The sequence below is a fragment of the Pongo pygmaeus genome, chromosome 12, assembly GCF_028885625.2.
Source record: "Pongo pygmaeus isolate AG05252 chromosome 12, NHGRI_mPonPyg2-v2.0_pri, whole genome shotgun sequence".
Taxonomy (NCBI): domain Eukaryota; kingdom Metazoa; phylum Chordata; class Mammalia; order Primates; family Hominidae; genus Pongo; species Pongo pygmaeus.
Window position 1 is genome coordinate 117,537,423 of NC_072385.2, and position 27,682 is coordinate 117,565,104.

Sequence of the window (27,682 nt, forward strand, 5' to 3'; positions counted from 1 at the left end):
CAATCCTGATACCTCCAACCCCTTCTAGAGATGGCAGTGTGCAGGATCCCATTCTTAAATCTGTCACCTGATGGCATTTCACTGACAACAGTTATTGGGCCAGGGTTGTCCATCTACATTAGCCCTGTACAGAAGGTTGTATGGTTTGAAGAGAGGCATAGACAAGAAAGTGAATAGGCCCATTTACTACTGGCAATCATTTTAACTCAGCAAGGGCTTCAGGTTGGAACTGAGGCTGTGTTTGGTAGAGCAGAGAGATGGGTCTTCAGTGACATATTTAACCAGCTGAATAAACAAAACCTGACACCCACCCAGCTGTTATGTCCTCCTCTCGATTTAGACTTTTTTTAAAGTCCCTTATTGATCTCTGCATTCCCAGTGCCTGGTATTGGCTGTTCTTGTTACTGCTTTTGCAAAAATGAATGACTCTACCTAGAGAAACAAAAAGGAAAAATGATAACAACAACTCTAAATAATTAAGGGTTACAAATTTAACTACGTGTGCCCCCTGACGCCTGCCAGAGGACACCCCATTCAGCCTCAGTGCCCCCCAAGCCCCAGTTGCAGGTTGGGGCTCTTGACCTCTCTTCTTCAGCTCCCAAGCCCCCTCTGCCCTGTGACCTGGGCTAAGCAGCCCCAGTGGAATGTAAAAAGAAATGTCAATTGCTCTTTTTCTGGTGTATAAATGCTACTTTCCATCAGAAATAGTTTTGGACCAAAACAAGATTTGAAAGAGCAAAAAGCTTAGCTCAATCAAGAGCTACCTTGAAGGTAGGCATTTTGGTTCCATTCCTGTTGCCATGTGCTTCATGGGAGCCTCTGACTCATTCTCTATTCATTCCCAGGCTGATCAAGAATAATGATCTTAGATTCACGTCCCTGGCAAGTTTCCTCACAGCCTCACAGGTCTGTCAGGTGAGTCTCCTTCTGTACTCCATGGCAATGGGAACACCTGGCTGAAACAGCTCCTGAAAGAAATGACTCAAAATGGTATTTATCTTCAAAAGAGTGACTTTTTATTTGCACCCTTCAACACCAGGCAAGCTTTCAGGTAAACAGAAAGGTTTGTTCCCGGGCAGCCAGCTATGCTGAGCTGAATGTATCATTTGCTGTGTTCCTGGCACTAAAGGCAGAACTTCAAGTGAGAAGTTGATGACAGAAAGCTCTGGGAGTCCGGGGCCTGAATCTGGGGTCTTGCCTCAGAAGCTGGGAAGGCTCAGAGCTGAGAGCAGGGCCAGCTCACTCCCTGGAGAAACGATTCTGCATCTAGTGACTGCAGGAGATCTCCAAGGGGCATTTCTCACCAAGAACTCCAGTCTGGATATTGTCTCCTGAGGGCCAAGAAGTGTAGCTGGGATGTGGGTGAAATAAGAGAAAGTCAAAGGAAACATTTCGGTTTGGCTTTAGAAATGTCCCTACAAATTCATGGTTTGTTTTCCAAACATTTTGCTTTGAAAAACCTTTATGACCGATTCATGTTTGTTTCTGAGGTGAGCACTGAGTATTGATGATATGGTTTGCATGAATACCAGATGTTACAGATTGAATGATGTCCCCCCAAATTCATAAGTTGAATCCCGAGCCCCTACTGTGACTGTATTTGGAGATAGGGCCTTTGAGGAGGTAATTAAGGTTAAATGAGATTATAAGGGGCAGTGAGGGGTGTAAAAAGAGAAAGAGACACCAGGGATGTGCGCACACATAGAAAAGGTCATCTGAGGACACAGTGAGAAGGCAGCTGTCTGCAAGCCAAAGAGAGAGGCCTCACCAGAAAATAACCAACCATGCTAGTTCCTTGATCTTGGACTGCCAACCTCCAGAACTGTGAGAAAATAAATTTCTGTTGATCAAGCCACCCAACCAGTGATATTTTGTTATGGCAGCCTGAGTTGACCAACACGCTTGGGTTTATCACACACAGAATTGATTCCTGTACATTATTTTAATCTGTTCCTTATAATAGTCCTGAAAGAAGGAGATTATTATTATCCTAATTTTACAAATGAGATTGCTGAAACTGAAGAGATAGACAGAGATCTTCTGATAGTAAACGCAGGCCTCTTTCAGACAGTGGTAATGATGGAAGTACTCAAACCTCTTTTATCATCCTCTCCACTTGTAAATGGCTCCTCAATTGGCTTCCCCTGGAACCTGGGCCTTCACCAGAGAGCTGCCCATTTAGATTAAGACTCTGACACTCTGGAAAGCCTCTAAGAAAGGGACGATGCCTTCCTTGGCTGGGGAAGTGCACAAATATACTTGGCTCCCTCTAATAGAGGAGCCTATATTAGTTAATCTTCACTCTTTACACAAGCTGAGCTCATCTTAAAGCAGAGGCCATGGCTGCTTCTGCCAGTCATGGGCACCCAGAAAGAAGCTGTTAGAGGAGGAATTCAGTAGTGATTCGGGTGGGACAAGGCCAAGGAAAGAAAATGAGAAAGCAGCAGAGGCATCCCCATGGGTTCTGATGGGGGCTAGGGTAGAGGGGATGCTGTGGGTGTCCTTCCCAACAGGAAATGATAGGTTTCTTGAAAGTGTGTAAATAGGAATAATTCTTAGAATGTGTGAAGGTATGACACATCGCAGGGCTTCAATTATTATTTGTTGAAGGAATGAATGATCTCTAAATTGGGTCAAATGAAAGTTTCATGTCCTTTAGAATTAAGACCTTTGTTGTTGTTTTATGTTTTCTGTTTTGTCTGTATTTGTTTTTCATAATTTGCTGTTTACAAGATACTTTACCATGTCTGGTCTCATTTGAACCTCACAATAGCCTTGTAGTGTTTGTAGGATTAACTTTATTTTACAAGTAAGGAAAGCAAGTTCCAAGAGAAAAAACTAATTCTTCAACATCCCAGGCTCCATGGATGGTGGAAGCAGATTTTGAATCCAGGTGCCCCATCCTTCCTCTGTGCCATGCATCCTTCTCTCTTCCTGTGGAAGGGCCATTCCAGGAGATAGTTGTTCCCATGCTCTTGTCCTAAGAAATGACAAAATGCACTTTCCTCCACTGTCCTCACAGCTTTGGAGAGAATGTCACCATGTGCTGGAGCTAAGGATGAGCTGATATGCTGCCAGGAGGCTCCAGCTGTTTACCTGGGTCAGCATCTAATCCAGTTGGTCAATTCACACCAACTGTTGTCATTGCTGAATAGCATGCATGCATCTCTTCAGGCTGGGAACTGAGTGGTGACCCGGTCAGGAGAAGAAAGGCAGTCCCTGCTTTCCTGGGCTGGTAGGAATGACGTGACACTGGGATCCTCAGCACTGTGTTCCCAGTCTTTGTAGGCTGACCCCAGTCTGCCTCATCTTCCCCACACCCCTATAGCACCACTCCACACCTTCCTTTCCGCCACACTGAGCTGGAAGAATTATGAGCAATTTACCCCGACAGGTCTTGCTCTCCTGTACCTGTGCCCTCGCACACACTTTTTCTTCTACCTGGTGGCCCTTCCTCTCCTCTCCTTCACCTAGGCAGTTTACAACCCTTTCAAAACCCAGGAAGCAGGTCTAAGTCCTGTCCTGGGTTTCCATGTCCCCTCTTGCCACATCACATCATACTCATTCTTTTTTGCCTTCTCACTCAAGTCCACACTTTTTGAAGACACCTGACATTCATCTGCTCATTCCTAACACCTAGCACAGTGTCTACTACCCAGTAGATTAGCAGCAAATACCTGTGAAATAAGTAAATGGGCCAATATCAATGGTTGGAGACTGGTACACATAACCTCAGCAAGTCCCTGCCTTCATGCTGTAGGAAGCACAACACAGTGTTTAAGACAAAGACTTTAGAATCAGTGTGTGTGGGTTCAGATCCTAGCTCTGTCACTTATGAGATGTTTGATCTTAGGCAAAACACTTAACCTTTCTCTACCTCAGTTGTTTCATCTGTTAAATGCAATTGTTAAGTTATTAATAACATTAATGACAGAGAATCAATTCATTTAATCCTCACTTGGAATCCATGTTGGAACTCCATAGCAACATGAGTTCAGGTGAGGATTAAATGAGTTAATCCACTAAAGCACTTGGTGTAGCGCCTGTTATGTAAGAGCTCAAGAAACACCAGTTCTGATTATGATCTACCACCCAGATCCTGAACAACCACGGGGAGCCTGCAGCCCCTGATCTGTCAGGGCAGATCCATGGATTCATTCTGGACAAGGGCCAAGCAAAAACCTCCATCAGCATCTTTCCAGGTGAGCAGAGAGTCCGAGCCTTGCTGAGTCTCCCCACGGTGGCTACATCCCAGATCCTATCCCTGAGCTCCTCCCGGAATCTTGCTCACCTATTCTTTTTATTTTGTTTTTGTTTTCAGTAAATAGTACTGAGTGTCTGCTTTTGTGCAGCAACACAGCCTATAGTCAAGAGCCAGACAGATGTGGTTCCTGCCTTCATGAGATGGCAGAATAACTGGAAGGAGATAAATTGAACATAATACTTGTGGTGACTGTTACAAGACTGAAGCATGAGAATTTAGGGAAGTGGGCACCTGACTTCAGTGGTGGATACAGACAAGGCTTCTTGGAGGAAACGCCATGAGAGTTGATTCCTCAAAAAGTTGCCAGTGATGTGGGTGGTGGAGGAGGGAGGGGTGCCTTCCAGGCTGGCTTAGAAGCAAGTGTGGATGTATGAGCTATCTCTAGGCATTCTCAAAAGACCCATCCAGCCAAAGATGGATGCCAGGGAGGTCAGTGAGATCCTGGGGCACATTTCAGGGTCCTGTGGATCACTTTAATGATTTTGAACTTTGTCTTTAAACACTTTGTCTTAAAACAAAGCCACTGGACGTTGTGGGTAAGCGAGTGGGAGGTGTTGGGATGGCCTCCATGTTTCTAGTTTGGGAACTAGCAGAGTCATGTACTATGTCTTGAAATGAATGGTTCAGAGGAAGCATCACATTTTGGAGGGCAGATGGTGAGTTTGGGATACCCAGGGGTGTATTGGTTTCCTACTACTGGTGTAAAAAATTACCACAAACTAAGTGGCTTAAAACCACTCACATTGATTATTGTACAGTTTTGAAGATCAGAAGTGTGACATAGTCTTAGGCTAAAACCAAGGTGTTGGCAGAGTTGAATTCCTTCTGGAACTGAGTTGTACTCCACAAGGGCATTTGTCCCTTTCCTTCTCTAGCTTCTAGGGTCTGCCCACATTCCTTAGCTCATGGCCCTTCACCACTCCGACCTCTGCTCTGTCATCACATCTCCTCTGACTCTGACCCTTTTGCCTCCCTCTTCTGTAGTTCCTTGTGATGCCCTTGGGCTCACCTGGATAATCCAGGACCTTCTCCTTGTCTCAAGATCCTTAACTTAATCACATTGGCAAGGTGTCTTTTGCTATGTAAAGGTAACTTATTCATAGGTTTTGAGGACTAAGACGTGGACATCTTTGAGGCAAAGCATTGTTCAGTCTATCATGTAGAGTTAGGAGTTAATTTGATATGTAATCTGGAGCTCAGAAAAAAATGTACATTAGAGATATAATTTGGAAGTTACTGGTTCCAGTGAAATAATCGAATCATGTTAATAGGCAAGATAACCCAGTACAATAGCTCAGAGTAAGATAAGTGAGGTGGAAACTAAGCAATGAGGTCCTCCTTCAAGTCTATAAAGTCATGCAGAGGAAGAAAAGCAAGCAACAGGGAAGTTGATATCTCTTGGGGTTCCTTCCTCAAAGTTCTCAGGGACTTGTGTTATATCCATGCCTCCAACTTCCCAGGGCCAAGTTCCTGACTGGTCATACTACAGATTCCCACAGGCTGCCTGCCGAAAGAGAGCTCCAGCAGGGACCAGAGTCCATGCAGGGATCTCACTGCACTCTGCTCTGTAGTCAATCACTTGCCTTTCCTTGTCTTTCTCCCAACCCACGAGCAGGGTTGGAGATGTCCTTCTTAGACTCCCAGGCACATCCATAGAAAAATGAGTCTAAAGGTCTCCTGTTCCGACTGTCTGGGTCTTCAGCCCCGAGCATATGCTGAAAGTCATTAGCCCAGATTTTCCAATCTGCTATGCTGCTGGCTTTTGAATCTTAGTCCTTACGTGAATGTTGAAGTTTTTAGAAAAGAAAGCATGAAACAGGCATGAAACACTTGGGATCACTTTCCCAGCCCTAGAAATACCAGGACTTGAGGTGAGTGCCTCTTAGAGTTTCTAATTAATAAAATATTATTTCTTGCTGTGGGGGTGTAATACAGGAAATCTTCTTGCCCAAGAGGTGGCCCAGGCAGGAAATGTAAATAATTTTGAGAGTTGTAGATATAGTCCTAGCTGACAGTCTGGCTGGAAGTCAGTGAGGCAAGGTGTGGAGCATAGGGATAGTCTTAGTCTTGAAGGGGAGGTGTGGTCTGCAAGCCATGTGCTATTGATCTGCAATGAGATAAGTACGGATATTAAGAGTAAGCATTCAGAAGAGTTTTCCAGAAATTGATATGGTCATGACGTCGAAGTGCATAATCATTTTTCTAATAATTCATTTTGATTACATTTTATAAAAGTATCCATTTACAACAGAATTTTTAAGAACCTGATCCTTCCTTACAGATCATTTGACAAACACAGGTATAGAGGATTTCCACAGCCCATCCCTCCAATTTTGACCCTTGTGCAGAGGGAGCACAGAGGTGATTTGTCCAGTGGGAGTGGGGAGCAGGGGCGTTTAGTAGAGATTGTGCGGATGTTACAACTCAAACCCTAAGAATCCATTTGACTGGGGTCTAGCTTCAGCCTCATGGCACACTGATGCATGGTAGTAAATGGTGACCCTTATTACATGCCTGTTTTAGCAGAGGGAAAAGTAAATGCACCCTTCTGTACAGCATTTCAGAAGGAAGGACCAATCATTGTTACTACTGACTGGCCGGTCCAGAATTTGGATCTTGCTTTCCTCAGGTTTTTGCTCATGCTGTTCCTCCCACCTAGCAAGCTCTTCCTAAACCATCTCCTATTACCATGATGACTTCTGCATTCATTTCAGAGTTAGGCTCTGCATTTATTCCTGAGGCATCTCTCCTGCCTGTCCCCTCCACTCAGCCAAGTTCTTCATGGCTCCCTGCGTGTCTCCCGGATCACACAGCTAACTGTGCAATTAGTTGTTTAATTTTATAGTTTCACTAAACTGTGAGTTTCCTTGGTACAAAGCTCTAATCTTTCTTCACTGTTAGGTCCTCATAGCCCAGCACCCTTCTAGGCACACACACACTAGGTATTTAATACATATTTGTGAGCAAAGGAATGGATGGATAAATAAGAAATGAGTGAGTTAATGAATGGATATTTTAATAGCCTCTTCCCCATAGTTGGAAGTTCTGCTTAGCACTCTATTCTCTCACTTTTCTATCTCTTCCATACATTTCAGTGCTGGCTTTGCCAACACTGAAAGAAAACAGTCGACAGGCTAAAGTTCCAACTCCTTGCCAGCAGATCCTTATGCCACGCTGACATGGGAAATCTCGACCCCTTGCCACCCCCCTCTGCACCCCTGGCCCTGTGCGTTCCCCTCTAGGGAGATTCAAAGAGGGTGAGCAGCAGCGGTCATAATCATTTGCTATCATAATGTAAATTTGCAAAGCTATGTAATGTACCAATCTCATTTGCTTTGAAAAACATATACCCAGATAGTCTTTAAGTCGTGAACAATGTTTTGTTTCATTTTGCAGATATTTAAGAAATGCGAAGCAGGAATTGTTAATAACAGGAGGAAAAGAGTGGCCTCTTGTGTAAAGCCCGGAGTGCTGAGCTTGTGTGTGCATGCATTTACTACCATTAATGATAATAGGAGTTAGGTGCATAATGGGTGTTCCTGTAAATCTATCCAGAGGATAATATACCCCTTAATTTAAAATAGCTGATAAAGTGTGAATAAAGGCCTCTCATCTTTACAACTTCTCATTTCTATTAAGAAAGAAATCACATAACATTTTAGGGCTCTCAACTAATTAACTGTGCATATGGATTTGGAGGGCACGTGCTTTGTGCACAATAGACTATTCCCCCATCTACATTCATAGGCGGCTGAAGCTCTGGGGCTGAGAACCCTGGATGTGATTGAACTTCATAGCACCGGCTCTGATTGGAAGAGGTTGTCTGCTTACCACTTGTCAAAGGAGAGGAATCGCTAAATCAGCGGTAGAGACGGAAGGACTGGGAACTGAGGCAAACAAGAGAGCTAAAGAAAAGAGATTACATCCTTTGGAAGATTCTAAGTGTCTGCTACATTGCCTTGAAAACCTAACACATGCTGGGAGACCCTGAAACCTGTTCATAATGGCAATTCTACTGTAAAACCTACTTCTTAGAGATCCACCATATGAAAATCTGGCTGTTTGGAACATAGAATGTGCAAAAAAGAACAAAAAAATTTGATTCAACATAAACATATAAAAAGGCCTATGTGCTTTCCACTTGCTATATTGTATTTTATTTGTGATCCACCCAGCTCTTGATGTGTGCCAGGCCCTTCTGGCTAATGTCGACATTAGCTGATGTTTGGTCTTTAGCTGTGACATATATAATTAACAAACAAGATAAATATACACTTTGCCATTCTGATATAAGTGCTGTAATTAGATATTTCTCTTTACATTCCTTCCTTAGAGAGATATTCACAATCAGCAAAAGGATGATTAAAACAACAAACCGATACATTTCCAGAATTCAACAAAAGAAACAATTTCTGTAAAAGCCACTAATTCAAAACCAAAGAAATTGTTTGATATGAACACTTAGTAAGCACTCAATGAAGATGTGTTCAATTAAATGGAATTGAATTGAAAATTCAAAGGAATCATTCATATTCAATTCAAAACAGTGCTTTTCAAGTGTCAGGAAGTTGGAAGCTACTCCTTTATTCACAATTTCCATGTAGTTTAGAAAAAAAAGTATTTGTCTTCTATTATTTCTTATTCTTCCCTATGTAATTAGAGGAAGGCTATAAAGTCTTATTAAGACAATCTCTAGACTTTTTAAATTACATGAACAATATAAAGCAAATAGGCCCTTTTAGGGAGAGGGATTTTTTTAAAGATTTGCATTTCCAGCAGAGCCATGAGTAACAGAGCCAGTGTCAAGGAGAGTGGATGCCACCAGCATTCAATGAAGAAACTGTATGATCTGCCATTTAGCAATTTCACTTCTGTGTCTTTTTTCTCTTCCTTAAACCTAAACCCCCAACTCAGTTTCTTTTTTTTTTTTTCCTCTGTTGCTGATCCAGATGCTCCCAAGAAATCAATATTTGTTGATTTTAGGACACATGAAGTAAATCTGGAGTATTTTCAGCTTGAAGGTGTTTCTCTCCACCCCTGCTGAATAACATGGTGACTTTGCTACTCAGAGTTTAGGTGAGGCAACATGTGACTCCAAGGCATGTCTGTAAAAATGTCCATGGAGCAAGAAGGAGACTCATAACGTTGCTTTTTCAAAGTGCAATAAAACACCCAAATCTACCAAGAGCTAGTGGGCCCTTGCACATGACAATTAAACATTAACAGCCCCAGGGCCCTGGGAGCAGGGCCCAGCAACCCTTTGAAGCCCTGTTTGCCAATTAAACACCGTCTGACATTCGAGTCAAGGTGGCAGGGATCCAAAGCAGAGATAGGAACGTCAACCACTTCAGGGGCATTCATTAGCTCCCCAGACATTCCTGGCGTGGCCTGTTTCTTTACTATTGCCAAATCCACACCCTGCTTTGGAACTCAGGGGCTCTGAGAAAGTTTACTCAGATAAGCTTATTATGGAAATAGCACTTTGTCACCGTTTACTACTCACTCCTTGTTCAATTATCTTTTATCTGTTTAGGGTATTTGCCAGCTCTCCCAAGGTTCCCTGGGATGAGGCCACTGGATTGAAAGTCCTCACTGGGGCTGTAGAAGGGGTAGGGGGAGGTACCACTCTGTGCTTTCCTTTCTGGTCCAAGAATGCTGAGCTCTCTCCAGCATTTTGGAAACTGCTAAGGGGGTACTAGTAAAAGATCTTGTATTTCCTGATCATGGGAAAAACTGCCCAACCTTGAGACTTAGACCTAGGCATCCTGAGGCCTCACAGTCAGCAGAAAGAAGGATGGTGTGTCATTTTGATTATAATAGTGAGCATTTAATGCATATTACTAGGGCAGAATTATGAGCAGGGGATTTCACCTACTCCCTACCACCATACGTATTAGATGCTCTCTCTCCAAATTTATGCATAGCTATGGAACCAATATAATTGAGGTTTTTGTTGGTGAGCCTCAGTCAAATCCCAGTCCCCACCATCATCATGGTTCCTATTGAGTCATCTGGTCTATTATCCTTGTGGAGTACCATTTTTGTATTTTAATGCCTTCAGATTGAATGGTTTCTCTATGGTGAACTCATCCCAGATGTCAGGATGCGTGTTGCATTTTTGCTGCTGTGATGGTTTAAAAATATGCCCATAAGTTCTTTGATACTCCCCCCATCAAAAGGTAGGGATTAATTACCTTTCCTCTGAGTATGGGCTGAACTTACTGACTCACTTCTAACCAACAGAATGTAGTGGAAATGATGGAGTGTGGCATCCAAATTTAGGTAATACAGGTCATTGAAGCTTCTGTCCTGCTCTTTCTCTCTTATTGCTGGCTCTAGTGGAAGCCACTACCAAGCCATAAGGAAATGCAAGAAGCCCTGTGGAGAGGTCCCTGTGGAGAGGTTCACATGGGGAAGAACCGAGGCCTTCTGCCAAAGTCCATGCAACCGAGCTTAGATGCAGATGCTGCAGCCCCACACAAGCCTTAGATGGTTTGTCCCAGTTGACAGCTTCACTGCAATCTCAGCAGAGCCAGGACCACTCAGCTGATCCACTCCCAAATTTGGGATAATTTGTTACGCAGCAATAGATAACTAATATAACTGCCTCAACTAATTGCCAAGGAACTGCAAAAGGATCTCAGGCAGAGAGTCACCAGACCTTGTTGTTTACAGGCTGTGTGACCTTGGAAGATTTACTCACCTGCTCTGGACTTCAGATTCCTCTGTTGATACTTGCTGTTCTAGTTGGTGTGAGAGTCAGTGAAGTGTTTTTGAGAAATTAAGAGTTCTCTGATATCATAATTGTACTGTTGTCCAGAATACCTTCTGCAGTCATTCCCCCTTTTGCTTTCATGCTTCAGCTAAATTAACCATTTCTCCTCAAAAGAGGCAGCCTCATTTTTGCCCTGTGTAGAATGTCCTCTCCCTATTCTAATTATCTAAAAAATGAAATATCTCTGTGCATAATGTGCTCAGCTGTCCACCTGCAGCACAATGTCATTCTGTTCATTCTTCCTTCTAACAGAACCCAGATCACTTTCAGAAAGTCACCTGCTCCCAAGCTACTCCCTATCCCCAGTTCTAAGAGGAAACTTTGATCGATTCAAGCCAATCAGAGTTATCTCCCTCCCTTTGTCAGTGATTGGTTTAGTATCTGTCATGTAATGCAGTTCTGGCCAATGCTCAGGGGGAATTCTGGGAATGTTTTTCTTGCTTCAAATAATGAGAAAAAGACGTTTTTATTCTTCCCCTGGGCCTTCATCCTGTCTGGATTTGGCTCCTGGGACTTCCATGTCATTGTACTGCAACTCAAAACTCAGAGGGTGCAGCTGAGAGTCATTGCAGAGAAGTGGAACTGGAGTCCTGGCCCCACGGCACCATAAGCCCGCCCCTGTAAGAAACTCTTAGTATTTGGGACTGCTTTCCTGTCAGAGCCAGTTTGACTAAGGATGATCTACTGTGGTTAAATCAGGCTTCAGAGCCAGGGCAGAGCTCATCTCCTGCAAGATGCCTGCATGGGTCCACCCACCCTTGAAGGCTTTTCTCAGCTTAGAGGTCCTGTGCCTCTGCCTGGGTGGGCAGCTCCAGTGGTCATCACTGGATGCACACAGCTTTGTTCCAGTATTCAATTTCAATGCATCACACCCTCACTTACCACTGCACCCACCACACTGAGAGCCTCATGGAGAAAGGGCAGATTATTAGTGTCTGAATTCGCCATACCAGTACCAATCCTGCACATGAATATGTTCAGTAAGCCCAAAAGGTTCTGTTGAACCTTCCTCTAACCCAGTGGGTATCTACTGACCTAACAGTTCCATAACTTAGGAAGGCACACAAATGATTCCTCACATAATATGCATCATTTGTGCTGTGATATTGGTTTCTCTGCCTATTCGGAGAAGCAGCTGGGATTTTTTTTAATTGCCATATATTAATTACCCCATTATAAATGGATGAATCCAGGCAACAAAGCCACTTACTTTCTGTTCAAAGCCTCTATTGGTTATTTATTCTTAACGATGTGAGTTGAAAATTATAATCTACCTACAACGTGTGAGAATTGAGTAAGATAATGCATGCCAAAACCCATAGCATAGTGCATGGGAAGCAATCAGAGATCTAAGAATTGCAGGGGTTCTACAAAGTGAATGATGCCTAAATAGTAAACACTAGGCCAAATCTAGATAAATCAATGGAAAGGGAGAGCCTGTTCACAGGGATTAGTACTAAGCAATGAACTATCCAGATCTTCACTAAGAAGAGTAATTAATTGTGGGGAGTGACTGAGACTTTATTGGAAGACATGAAAGGCTGGCATGTATCATTGCCCTATTCTTTGTAACTTCAATTGAAGGTTTTACTCTCTTATGATCAGGTACTGCAATAAAATGACTATAACTTGAAAATCAAACTTTCTCTTCCATATGGTTGCTGGATGAAATTTGTCATTATTTTTCCATAGTTGAATATACTATCTGGTTTGTGCTCTTCATTCTCCCAAATAGGAAATTTTCCTGAGCAAGGAGAGTCAAGAGGATGGCCTCAGATGTACGAAGCTCATCACTATTAACCGTAGGGTGCACCTTCCCAATCTTTAATGTTTCAAAAGCATGAGAACTCTCAGAAAGGCCCCCTTTTTGCTTAAATTGAAATGAGAAATTAGTGTTAGTATTTAATTCAGCCTTGTAATCAATGTTTCCAACTTCCTTCCCTCTCCCTGCCCCCACAAAAGCAAGTTTATGATTACCCAACTTTAAACTAAAAGAATTGTTTCTATGGGTTATGATTGAGAACAGTTTGTCAGAGACCAAGACTGAAGTTGAGATTGGATCCCCACAAGATCTTGTCATTTTTCACAGAAAAAGGGCTTTATCCTGGATATAATAGGCAACCCCATGAGCAAAGGCGACCATTGATCACATTGGTCAAAGGGGACTGGGCAAGAGTGTGGGCGCTCACATAGACCTTGACTATGAGGTCTCAAGAGACAGGCAGAAGGCCTGCTTCATCTCTAACTCTCCACTACACACCCCATAGTGCCTGAATCACACATACTCAGAAAATGCTGTTGCTCTGAATTTTCATTTCCCCAAAGCCAATGGGATATTTAATGGCTTCATTAAATAAATGTAGAAACTGTGGGTCTCATAGGAAAGTGAAACAAAATTAGAAACATTTTGAAATATGCATAAACTTTAGATGTTTCTCTTTAGCCATATCATTCTGAGTGTTGTATAGAAGTGAATCAGTAACTGCAGGCAGAGAGAAGAGAAAAAACGTGCTAGTATTTCTTCCCATCAAGTAGCATTTAAATACACTAAAGATCACCAAATATGTATGTATGCCAGCATACTTGTGAATTAGTTGTTTGAGGGATCACTTAAAAAAAATCTAAAGAATACAAAGCTATTAAGAACATACTGGACAAAAATATTTTGGGACCTGGAGGAGATAAAATACATATTCAATTTATAGACTCATCACACTTTGTCACCAAATAGGGTAATACCTACAGCTGAAGTAACATTACAAAGTCTTTGTATTATGGTGCTTCTTTACCTTCTATTTACAAAGAAAAGTGTTGGAGTAAGACTTTAACTTTATTATGGATATCAATTCCTGAAAAAGCTCTGTGAGTTAGTCTCTAGTGCAAAATTCAAAACTCAAAAAATTTACAAGTTTTTTGTTTTTGTTTTTACCGTGATAATTTTGATCAACCATCGTGGCTCAAAACAAGAAAGACCTTCCTACGGGAATCTTTCCTACAACTGCATTGTTAAACCCAGCCCTATTTGTTGCATAGCCATTCCTTCCCTATGGGGTTGTAATGAAACTTTTATTGTATGTTGCCATCTGCTTCAAGGCAATGTCTCCTCTTTCTATTAAAATGTTAGGTGAGTTTTGCACCAGAATCACATATTTAATTTTTTTAATAACTGTAGCTTTATAGTGTTTGATATCTGGTAGGGAAATTCCTTCCCTTCCTTTCTATTAAAAAAGCACCATTTAAAGTAAACTATAACAAAAATTTAAATTATTTATCTGTTTATGTTCCAGATGAATTGTCAAATTATTTTGTCATGATTTTTGAAATCTTTTTGGAATTTCTGACATCAGTATTGTATTCAATCTATAAATAGATTTGGAAGGAATTGATATCTTTACAATATGTATTCTTCTCTTTGAAGGATATCATATTTTTACTCATTCATGTGGGTCCTCCTTTATATTTATAAGTAAATTTTTTCTTTTTTGTTCTCATGCATTTATTTATGTTATTGTTGGGTATTTTATATTCTTTTGCTATTATGAATACACTAACTTCTTTATTATAGCATCTTCTTTTTGCTGAAATATAGGATATCCATATATAATATTCTATAATTTGGCTTTTTGTTGAATTCTTAATAATTGAAAAGAATTTTCCCTAATCATCTTTGGTTTTCTAGGTAGATAATTGTATTTCCAGTAAATGAGAGCACTGTGCTCCTCCTTCCAATATCCTTCCTCTCAATTCTGTTCCATATACTACTGTGCTGGCTGAACCTGTCCACTTCTCTTCCCCACCAATGCCACTCTTGTCCAAGTTCACGTCAGCTCTCACCTTCACTGAGGCCAGAGCTTCCTGCCAAGTCTACCCTCTTTCCCACTGACAGCCTCCTAGTTTATTCTCAGTACTGTCACCTGTACAATCTTCAACATGAAATGATCATGCCACCTGAATGCATCAAATGTCAATGTCTTTTTGTTTCTTTCAAGATAATGACGAAGCTCCCTACTGTGGCCTGTAGTGCACAGCATAGCTGGTTCTTATCTACTTTACCAGCCTCTGCTACCACTGCCAACACCCACCCGTCCAAGCCCCCTCTAACGTGTCATTTCTAGAAATGTTCTAAGTACCCCTCTTCACCTAGTAAACTCTTAACATCTTTCCACTTGAGTTTTAGACTCACTTTCTCTGGGAAGCCTTCCTTCTAGATCAACTCCTTCAGTTACATATGCTCAAAGTACCCATGGAGCTCTCCTTTGCAGCTTTATCATTAATTCTGTTTCACATGCTACATATGATTACTTAATGAATGGCTATCTATCCCCGTTACAAACTGGAAACTCCATGAGGCTAGGTACCGTATATGTTTTTCACATCATTTTGTTCCCAATGCTTAACACAATATCTGGCACTTTAATTAGCCAGACTGATTAAACATTTGCAAATACACAACATCTGCAAAAGAAAAGTTAAGTAATAATTGTTAATTTTTATTTTTTCCTTATTTTGGAAGTAACATCCACAGCATTTCACCATGAAGTGTGTTTGCAGTCAGCTGCTGAATTGAACACAGATATTCTTTTTCATGTTAAGGAAGTTTTCTCCAGGTCCTAAATTATTGTTTGGCCACATGGGTACAGATTGAGCTTCTGCTCAGGTCAGTCCTTCTGGGCTTCTTGTCTGTCCTCAGCCTCGCCTACAGTGCTTTGCTTCTGATACTGACACTTCTCTAAAGGCAACATTCTATAGCCAATCCTCTTCTATCATTTGTCTTTTGTTTTGTTTAATATCTCTTACCAGATAGTGAATGGAAGCTCCTGATGAGGAGGGTGGAGAGTAGCAATGCTACAAAAAAAGATCACCTTTTAAAAATGGGCTGTGTTGGCTGGGCGCGGTAGCTCATGCCTGTAATCCCAGCACTTTGGGAGGCCGAGGCAGGCGGATCACGAGGTCAGGAGATCGAGACCATCTTGGCTAACACGGTGAAATCCCATCTCTACTAAAAATACAAAAAAAAATTAGCCAGGCGTGGTGGCGGGTGCCTGTAGTCCCAGCTACTCGGGAGGCTGAGGCAGGAGAACGGCGTGAACCCGGGAGGCGGAGTTTGCAGTGAGCCAAGATCACGGCCACTACACTCCAGCCTGGGCAACAGAGCGAGACTCCGTCTCAAACAAATAAAAAAAAAAGAAGGTCAGAATGGCTGGGTAGCATTCTCATATGCAGCCATTGGGTGCCTAGACCTTGGTAATACAGTGCATGGGGAGAAGCACACCAGTGCCCCACCTTCGTTCCAGGGTGGCTGTGCTGATCTTTTTCCGGTGGCAAAGCGTTTACCAATTACAAATCATCATTCTCACCTTCTCTGCCTTGTGTTTTAGTTGATGGATGAATTTTTTCCAGTCTCACAAGAGTTCAGCTGCCTTTATAATGTGAGGGTATGAGAGCTTATATTAGGGACACTTTGAAGCAGAAGTCTCTAAATGATGTCAGAAACAATGACTGCCCTCCTAAAGTGGAACAAGGGATCCAGAGATTGGCTCTCACTAATCGGTGCTTTTTCAAGAGTGGGCATTGGTGAGGGGGAAGAAAAGAAAGAAATCTCTAGAAACTGGGGACTCAAGCATGGGAAGGAAGAAAAAGTGAGAAACATGTCGCAAACAGCTATTATGCCCTGGGAGTCTTTAAATCAGGGACTGGCGTGTCACCAGTTCTGTTCTCTAAGACTTAGTGACAGCTCATTTATGAAAAATAAATAAACAAGATTTGATGTCAGATAGAATGTCTATTCCATGAAAACTCTTGTTGCATCTGGCCATAGAAAGCTGCGTTCCTGGACAATCATCCCTCATCAATCCCATGAGGGACACTTTGGCATTATAAGCATGGGTGACACCAAGAGGTTTTATAGTCTCTCTGTTACACTTATTATCAGAATGTTATTAAGAACTTGGTTCAGAACAACACAGCAAATTTTCTCTATGGAACCCCATAGTAACGATTTCTCCATGTCCCAAGTCTAAGAATACAAGTTTTTCCTGAGCAACTAATATACATCCATCATGCATGATTGAATTAGGTAACTGATCACACTTCTGTCTACACTGGCTGCCGGGACATTCGGAGTCCACACCGCAGCTCAACATAAATGACTGAAGGACATTAGAGTATGCCACTAGATATTATCATTATTCTTCCAATTTTGCAAGTTTTACTGTGTTGATAATTATGTGCTTTTAATGGTGTTTTATTTTTATCTAAGTCTATTTTTCATATCTGTGTAAGCTACCTCAGGTTTTTTTGGAAAGGGGTCAAATATAAGTAATAATTAAGAATTGTCATCTTTGTATGCCTCCATGGTATGGTCTCAACTTAGTCTGGAACATGGATGCCCAGAAACAATTTATAAAAGAGAAAGAGAACATTCATAAGCACCCAGACTCATGACTGTCAGCTTCGCCTGAACTCCTGAAGGGATATGATATGCACCCCTTCCCATATGGCCAGCTCCACTTCAGCTTATTTGCTTGATGTGTGTGTGTAGAGGGCACAGCCCTGTGTCTGGCACATAGAAGTGCTTTTGATAAATTTTGAAAACATAAGTGTGATTTCTGCCTTGGTTCCCAAGTTTGCACAAGCCATCTCTTCAGAAGGATGGCAACACCCAATGTTACAGGCAGAACAGATGGACTATCCTAGGACTCCAGGTCCAGTAGCAATTTGGCAGTTTTACCTCTAAAATCCTTTTCTAAAAATAAGTAATTCAAATTTTATAAATCAAATCCCCATGAAAATAAAACAGGTGGGGAAAACCATTTTTGGCTACTATTCTATCTTTGCCGAGCCAGAAATAAGGTAACATGTTCCTTTGGTATGGTGCAATGTTCAAAGTCTCTGTGGTACCTGCAGCCATCTGCAGACATTGACCCAGAAATGCTTGCAGGTAAGAAACTTGCCCCAAAATGCCACTATCTACCCATTTGGCATATGAAGCTCATCACAGTGCAACCATTCATTCACTGAACAAACATTTGTTGACCACTTGCTATACTACCTACCATGTGCCAGTTCACACACTCTAAATTGGAAATAAAGTTTCAGAAATAGATCTTATATGTGCTTGTATTTTCCTCCATTTTGTCTTTTGGAAATATACGGGTTTATAGAAATCAATTTTGATATTAAGATAGGTCTGCAAATACAATCAATGATATCAGAGGTATGGAAAGCCATGGGTATCTGGCATATATATTGTTCTGTTCCAGAGTGCCATAGTTATATTAGACTTGCTGCTATAAAATTAAGCTCAAACACAAATTTTGCTGCTATAAAATTAAACTCAAAGACACTCAACACAGCTATAGAATAACAGGTATTGGCTTAACAAAATCAAAAGTTGTTTCTAGCTCATGTTGACGGTCTTGGGAAAGTAAATAAGTGCATAAGATTTCCCTCCTTCCCTTGGTAATTCTGGGATCCAGAACTCCTTCCAAGTTTTTCTGTGGTTCTGCTGCTAGGGCTGCATCATCGTCTGGGTTCAGCTGACAGAGAGAAATAAGTATGAGGGCACTCATGCCCGAGGATTTTATGGGCCAGGCCTTGTAGGGGCATCAATTTGCCAGTATTTCCTCAGCTATAATTCAGATGCATGTCCACATGGCCACACCCAACTGCAGAGGAGACAGAGAGATGGAACCCAGCTGTGGTCCAAAAAGAAGACAATTAAGATTTTGATGAACAATTGACAATTTCTGTTCACAGAAAGAAAAGCTAGTTCCAGTGGGTGTTACATGGAAGACACATTTGAGTTCAGTAAAAAGCAAAACCACTTAAAAATTGTAAATGTCCCATGGTGCAACACAGTGCTTTGTGATGTTGTGAGAAGTTCCACATCCTTCCTCAAGCCACGATGAGACAACCTATATGGCAGGGCGGCTGCAAAGATAGTTTCGGCCTATGGTGCAACTGAAGGGCAAGCATTAGCTCATAATAACTTATAGTATAAAATAGTTTATTTTTTATAAAATATTACTTCACCAGATCTTCAGTTAAATGTTCTCACCTTCAAAGTCCCCCCTTCCTAAAAAAGAATCTCCATCTCCTTCTGACATCTTTCTTTAGTTTATCAGTACCTGGATTTATTTTTATTTATTATTATTAGTAGTAGTAGTAGTAGTAGTAGTAGTATTTTGAGAGAGGGTCTAACTCTGTCACCCAGGCTGGAGTGCAGTGGCACAATCTCAGCTCACTGCAACCTCTGCCTCCTGGGTTCAAGTGATTCTCATGCCTCAGCCTCCCAAGCAGCCGGGATTACAGGTGCCCGCCATGATACCCGGCTAATTTTTGTATATTTAGTAGAGATGGGGTTTCGCCATGTTGATCAAGCTGGTCTCGAACTCCTGACCTCAAATGATCCACCCACCTCGGCCTCCCAAAGTGCCGAGATTACAGGCGTGAGCCACTGCACCTGGCCCCCAGATTTATATTGCATGCTCTGCTTTTTTGTTTATGGTCTGTTTCCCATTCTGATTCTGGGATGTTAGCTTCCTGAGGGCAACGACTTTGACTCTGTTGTTTAATGCCATTTACCTATTCCTAGGACAGTGCCTGGGCACAAATATATGCAAACATTTGTTGAATGGCACAAATGGATAAAAAAAAAATGTGGTATATGTATGTGATGAAATACTATTCAGCCATAAAAAAGAATAAAATTCTACCATGTGTGACAGAATGGACTAAACTGAAGGGCATTGTGTTAAGTGAAATAAGCCAGGCATGGAAATACAACAAACATGACATGATCTCAGTCCTATGTGGAACTTTAAAAAGTTGAGCTCATAGAAGTAGAGTAAAATAGATGTTACTAGAGGCTGGAGGGCACAGTGGTGAAGGGGTTGGGGAGAGGTTAGACGACTGGTACAGTGTTTCAGTTCGATGGGTGAAATAAGTTCTGGTGTTCCAGTGCACAGCAGGCCCATTATAGTAACACTAATGTGTGTATATTTCAAAAAAGAAGTTAGAACAATTTGATTGTTTTCACCACAAAGAACTGATAAATATTTGAGGTGATTAGATATGCTAATTACTGTGATTCTATCATTGCACATTGTATCCATGTATTGAAACATTCTGTTTTACCCCACATATGTATACTATTATTATGTGTCAATTAAAATTTTTCTTAAAACAGAAAAATAAATTCGGTAAATGAATAAAAATAAGAAAGACAAAAGCAAAAATGGTCTATACAAATGATTAAGCTACAGTGCAATCTTCACATAAATTTAAGATCAAAGTACTGAAAGAGCTTAGAGTACTTTGAATTCAGCATTTTCATCCCTTCATTCTTTTGTTTGTACTGTCAGTCAAAAAACATTTGAAAGAGGGAAAGAAAAGAGGGGGAGAGATCTCTTGGGGTCCTTCATAAGATGGAGCTAACCCCACTCATGAGGGCTCCGCCCTTAGGACCTAATCATCTCCCAAAGTCCTCACCTTCAAATTCCATCACATTGGGGTTTAGGACTTCGACATAGGAATTTTGTAGGGACACAAACATTAACTTCATAGAAACAAATGTGTGTTGAAGTGAGATTTCACAGTACTGGGGTGTCTTTTGTTTTTTTTTTTTTTTTGAGATGGAATTTTTGCTCTGTTGCCCAAGCTGGAGTGCAATGGCACGATCTTGGCTCACTGCAACCTCCGCCTCCTGGGTTCAAGCAATTCTCCTGCCTCAGCCTCCCGAGTAGCTGGGATTACAGGTGCCTACCACACACCCAGCTGATTTTTGTATTTTTAGTAGATACGAGGTTTCATCATGTTGGCTAGGCTGGTCTCAAACTCTTGACCTCAGGTGATCCACCCGCCTCAGCCTCCGATAGTGCTAGGATCACAAGCCTGAGCCACCGTGCCTGGCCAGTGTGTCCTCTTTTAAGTTTCCATACTCCTATGGGTAAAGAAAGATGGCTTTCATATGTGACATAGATGGACTAAGGAGAAATCACAGGACTTGAAATCAGAAAAATCCAGAGCTTGGTTCTGCCACGTGATAATTGTGCAATATTGTGACACCCACTTTACCAATCAGACACTACAATTCCTCATCTGCAAACTAGATCCGTAAATATTTCATCAGTTGATATATCTTATAACTTATCTTACAGGCCCAGATCACAGTAATAAATCAATAGAATATCAGTTGAATTAAATAAGATCAGGAGACACAGTTAACTACACATCAGAATTGTGGAAATGCTGTCTTGCCTTGCTCCATGACTGTATGAATGAATAACAAGGCTGGTCACTCCTCACGCATAATGTCCCTGCCCCACACTCTCTAACCCTCAAAGTGCTGAACACATGTTGGGTTTAACATAAGTAGTCAGCAAATCATTGTTGATTGTTTGGGGTTTATTAAGTGATATCTCACAGATTTGCATTAGATAGTCACTCATTCTTTGTTTCTGTGTATAATCATAGGAATTGCCCTATACTGTCTTTATAACTGATAAAATCACTCACATTTGTGGTTTTATTCTATCTAAGTTCAGTCTTAAAAAAGTAGACACTTTTATCACCACTGTACAGAAAAGGAAATCGAAGTGTTTAGAGGTTACGAAATTTGCCCAATGTAGAAGACTTTCAAGTTATAGAGACATAACCTCAAATCCTCTTCTGACCCCCGACCTATGCTTCTCCAACCCCAGGAGAGCTCCCCAAGCCAATCATAGGCCATAGAACACCATGGGAACACAAAGAAATCTTTCCTGGCTAGAAACAACCTATAAATTCCTTCGTAAGGCTTCCAAACATTGTCTGCTAATGAGGTGTCTCTGGGTTAAACAGCATCACTTGCCAGCTTCCCTGAGATGGTATAACTTGTTTCAGACCTTGACATCATGTCTGTAGGATTATCTTCTCCTCTGTTATATAAAAATAGTCCTTGCACTCATCATAGCCACAGCCACCGCACATGATGCCTCCTTATCTGGGACATGCAGGCCTCTCCTGCAGTGAGCTCCACTTAGCCATGTGCCCTGGGAACCTCTGACCGCTGGTCAGCAGCACGGAAGCCGAAACATCCTGGGCTGTTCTGCGGCTGCCTCTTCCTGACAGTTTCCCAAGTCTATCTCTGGCTGCCAGTGTTTTGTTTTTAAGAGTAGAGAATGTTACTCACTGTCTGAACTGATCAGTAGCTCATACTTAATGATTTATTAATTGGACAAATATTTGTTGAGTGCCTTTACTGGAGCCACGCTTTGTTCATGGCATGTGGGATAAATCAGTGAACAGAAGAGACAACCATCCCTGCCCACAGGGGATTTTACATTCTAGTAAGGGGAAGTGAATTATCAGCAACAGATATAACAGTTAACTGAAGAATCTAGCATAATGGAAGGGGACAAACACTATGGGGAAAATAACTCATGGAGGAAAAAACTGCTGAAGAAGTCAGTTGGCAATTTTAATGAAGTAAAACGTAAATAGTCCTCATTGAGTGGCAATATTTAAGCAAAGACTTGCATATCTGCAGGAAGAGTTTCAGACATAGGAGACAATCAGTGCAAAATCCTGCAGTATCAGGGTGCCTAGCACGTTCAATACATTGAAGAAGGTTAGTGTGGCTGGAGCAGAGTGAGGGGTGAAAAGCAGGAGATCAGAATGGTAGGGCCAGGTCATGTTGAACCAGGTGACATAAGAGTCCTACCAGCCTGTTGAAGGACTTTGGCTTTTACTATGAGTGAAATGGGGAGCCATTGAAGAGAACTAAGGAAAGGAGGGATACAATCGGACCCATTTTTAAAAGATTAGCTGACTACTCTGTTGTGAATAGACTGAGGACGTGGTAAGTGGGGGCTTGGTGGGGATTTGGCAAGCAACTGTAGGAGCAGGGAAAACAGGAAGCAATTGTAGTAATATCCAGGTGAGAGATGCTTGGAGACTCATAGGTAGCAGAGCAACGGACAAGATGATATAATTGGTGTGCTTTCCTAATGGATTGGACATGGGATGTTAAAGAAGACATGTGAATGACTAAGGTGTGGGGCTTAAACAGTGTAAGTGCCTCAACTACTGTGCATATGAGGAGGAGTTATTAAAGTTTCCATTTTCATTATGTTAATGTTAAGATGTCTCATCCACAGTCACGCATATCTGTTGAGCAGGCAGTGAGATATGAGCCTTATAAAAAGAGAAAGTACTAGGGCAGAGGTAAAAATCTGGGGATCTTCAGCATATAGGTGGTATTTAAAGCCATGTGACTTGCTGTGAACTGAATGTGTGCCCACCAAATTCATATATTGAATCTCTAATCTCCAATATGATGGTATGTAGAGACTGGACCTCTCGGAGGTCATCAGTTTTGGGTAAGTCACCAGGGCAAGGCCTTCATAATGGAATTACTGTATCTCTCTCTGTGCCTGCACCAAGGAAACATCATAAGAGGATACAACAAAAGACAGGCTCTCACCATGCTGACACCCTGATCTTGGGCTTCCAGACTTTTGAACCCTGAGGAATAAATGCTGTTTAAGCCACCCACACTAGGCTAATTTGTTATAGCAGTCTGAACTGACTATGACAAAAGTAAATGAGAGAATCAAGGAAGTGGGTGAAGAGAGAACCAAAGACCAAGGACTGCATCTCAAACTCTCCAAAGGTTAGACTATGGGAGAAGTGGAGGAATCAGACAAAAGGCTGAGAAGGAGCAGAAGGGAAGTGGGAGGGAGATGTGGAAGTCCTGTGTTCTGGAAGTCAGGTGAGGAAAAGGAGTAAAGGCAGAAGGGGGCAGGAGGATTGATTGTGTCAACTGTTGAGGAGAGGTCAAGTAAGATGAAGACCAAGAATTGACCATTGTATCTGGCAAACTGAAGGTCATCAGTGATGTTAACAAAAACAGTTGCAATGTCAGAGTAAGTTCAAAAAAGAGTAGCAGAAGTGAAATTAGAGTTGGCAACTCTTTTGAAATGTTGCACTGCAAACAAGTATTGAGAAGTGGGCAGTAACTGGTGGAATAAGAGGGGCCAGAAGAAGGTTTTGTTTTGTATTCTAAAATGTGAGAAATAACAGCATGTTTGTAATCTGATGGAATAATCCAGTAGAGTGTGCAAAATTGATGAGGGGAAACTAATCAAAACGGTGTTCTTGAGTAGATGGGGGAATAAGATCTAGTGTGCAAGTAGAGGTCATGGCTTCAGACAGGCACAATAGTTCGTTTATAATAACAGGATCTAAGGCAGAATCTAGGGCAGAGGCCAGGACATTTTTCCTCAAGGGCAGGATATTTGTTATTTTGGGTTTTGCAGGCCGTATGTTTTCTGTTGAAACTACTCAAGTCTGCTGATGTAGCTCCAAAGTGGTCATAGGTGATATTTAAATGAGTGGGTGTGGTTGTCTTCCAACACAACCCTATTAACAAATACAAGTGGCTTGATTTGGGCCATAGTTTGCTGACCCCCTAGTGGTCTAGGGTACAATCATGGGATAATATTCTCACATCTGTTCTCTACATGTGAGTTCAAACATTTGGCCCAATGTTTGAGTTGGAAGATACAGCTCAAAAACTTTGGAGATGAAAAAAAAATCAAGAAGAGGTTTTTCCTGATGCTATTTGCACCAAAATCTCAGAAATCACCACTAAAGAACTTATCCTTGTAACCAAAACCACTGGTTCTCCCAAAACTATTGAAATAAAATAAAATTTAAAAAGGAAGAATCAAGAATTCACTTCTACAGAGATCCAGTGAAGTGTAGCGTTTACCAGACTGTAGACCCCAACAGCGGAGATGAAATTTATTTTTCTCTATTATGCCACCATCTAGCCCCAAGCCAGCACGTGGTATAGTAGGTGCTGTCTTTGGTAACTACAGAGCACTACATTGTATAGTAGTGGCTGTTTATTGATAGAGTGAATGACCAAATGACCATTCTCACCCTCCTAGACTCATTTTTCTTGGTTTCTCAGATAAAACTGGGTCTTCTGTGCTGCCCCTTGAGAAGGTACAAGGAGAAGATTTGAAGTTAAGTGAAATGATGATTATTATTTTTTACACCAAATAATTATCACCCATTGTTGAATAAAATTATTGATTAGGAAGTGAGTGAGGATTTTTGAATGAATTAATGCAAACTCATTGCCACCAGGAACAAACTGAAAGGATAGGTATTACTCATTGCTGAGCAATGGGATTATCTTTAGGATGAAGAAGATGATGATGATAGCAATGATGACGATAATGGCGATGATGATGATGACGGTTATGATGGTGATGATGGCGTTGATAATGACGGTGATGATGGTGCTGACGGTGATAATGGTATTGATGGTGATGATGGTGATGATGGTGGTGATGTTGGTGATGATGATGGTGATTATGATGATGATGATGGTAATGATGAAGGTGATGTTGGAGATGATGGTTGTGAGTTAGGTGGTTGTGATGATGGTGATAATAGTAATGTTTGAGGGCAGTGATGAGGGTGTTGATAATGATGATGGAGAAAGTGAAGGAGGAAAAGTGGCAGGTGCCACTACAGCAGCTCTTACAATCATTGCTTCCATCTGCTAACAGGCAAGGAATATCACAGAGCTAGAATCAGAAGGTTTGGGTTTGAATTCCAGCCCTGTGATGTGTTAGCTGCTCATCTATGAGCTGATCACTTTGGCTTTCCAAAAGATCACAGCTTCCTCATTAATATCATAGTAACAAATATAATCCTTGCCTGCCTAATAAACTCAGTGAGGGACAAATCAGCACATGGATTAAAATGAAAAGCACTGCATGTATCAGGCTCACAATTACTATCATAAGTCTCTTCTCTGCCAGACTTGCCCTACTGAGTCCTTTGTAGGATCTCATTCTTCCTTTAGATGATTAGCTTTGAAAGAGAGAAGCTGACCCAAAAGTCACTTAGAGTAGCAGCAATTATTATCAGTTCAGGTATCACTGTATAGGAACTTATCATATATTTTATCTGTCCTAGTCTGCCCGGCCCCTCCCAGCAACCATTAAAAATACCTACCCCCCTGCAGGCTCAGCCCACTCTGACCTTTTTGGCTTATAGGACTCCCTTAAATCCCTTCCAGTGCACTCCAGAATTATTCTCTACTCCCTTAGCAAATGTTCACTGGGGTGAACACCACAATGGCACCTGCATTACACTAAGGCCACAGCCTCCTTATCTTACTCCCATTGTATGGAACTAGCCTCTCTGCCTGCCCAGCCGTCCAGCAGGTGGACATTTCTCATCAGTTTCCACTTACAGCTGAATTCCAACCCTGAGCCCTAGGCTGGTGAGCAGGGGCCTTCACCTCTAATCAACATCCTGACAGCCCCTTTCCAGAGTCCCTTTCCTGAGTACAGATGGATCTTCTTGATCTATGCTTGACATAGAAATCCTTACTCAGTGCTGAAAATTGCTGGTGCCAAAAAATTCCATGCATTGCCCCCAAATATCAACTCATTGGTACTGCTACAGATTCCCATGTGCTTCAGAGATTATAAATTCCTGCCTGGGGCAGAGGCAACCCTATGCCCTGGGCTACTCTGTTCAGGAACCTGCATTCCAACAGCCTTATCTCATTTCTCTTCCCTCCTAAGAACACTCCTATGCCATGGGTACAGAGCCAAGGGACCATCTCTAATGCTTCCTATAGCAGAGAGCATTTCTGCTCAGCAAATATTTCATGTGCTCCCCTACATTTTCCAGTTTCCCTTGTGATTAGAATAGGGTCATATTCACAGTTTTGTTCAGAATGAATGGAAGTAATTTATATGACTTGTGGCTGAAGCTATCCCAGGAATGTATGCCTCTTACTAGGTTGTCAAACTCTTGGATGAATAGTCCTCACATCATGGCCACAAGATGGAATAAGGATGCTCACCCTCATCTGATGTCACCTGAGTGAGCTGAGTGAGGAATAACTCTTCTTGTGTTAAGCTATTTCAATTGGGGGGGGCGGGGGTTGACTCTTGGGACAGCTAAAACTAATTATCCTGATGATCTATCCTCCAACTTAGACCCAAGGAGGAGCATGTTTTCAAAATATTCTCTCCTACCATGTATGTAAATATTTCAAGAAAATACTCCTTTGTGAAAAAATTTTAGGACACGGTTATATGTCTGCTTCTGTGAACAAAAACTACCAAGAGAATACTTGCACATCTTTTATATATCAGTCTCAAGCTCCTTGGGCTGCAATTCTATCAATAAATGTTACAAATACACTTGGATTCTTGATCTCATAACACAATATAAATACACACTGGTGAGATCTTCTTCAGTGCTTTCGCAGTGCTAAATACCAGTGATGAAAGCAAAAATATGGTTTTCTGTAACCAGGTGATCTACGTGGAAAGAATGATATTGCCCAATCGTTTCATTAACGCCTTCTTTTCTTTGTCCTGGAAAACGCTGTTTTGTCTCTTCTTTTGATGTCCTTCCCCAGCATGTTTGCTATAAGACGACTCTAACTCTTCCTCTGATCTGCTTTCCTAACAAGGATTGCAGAAGAATTCTGTGCAGATGCTGAAAGGCAATATAGAAAAAGGAGGTGGTCTTTGAAGCCCTGTGCCAGAAATGACCACATATCCCCAAAGCAGCATTGGGAGCCACAGCAAACATTTACTTAGCACCCACCTTATGTC

At 41.7% G+C, this 27,682-nt stretch overlaps 1 long non-coding RNA gene across 1 annotated transcript in view; it reads right to left on the minus strand.

Annotated features, from left to right (window-relative positions):
- Nucleotides 1-2,868: 2,868 nt before the first annotated feature.
- LOC129030423 (uncharacterized) overlaps nt 2,869-27,682 on the minus strand; it is a 93,603-nt gene continuing 68,789 nt past the window's right edge. Inside the window, exon 3 of the long non-coding RNA XR_008500649.1 lies at nt 2,869-2,980. This is a non-coding gene — a long non-coding RNA (uncharacterized LOC129030423). The remainder of the gene's footprint in view (nt 2,981-27,682) is intronic.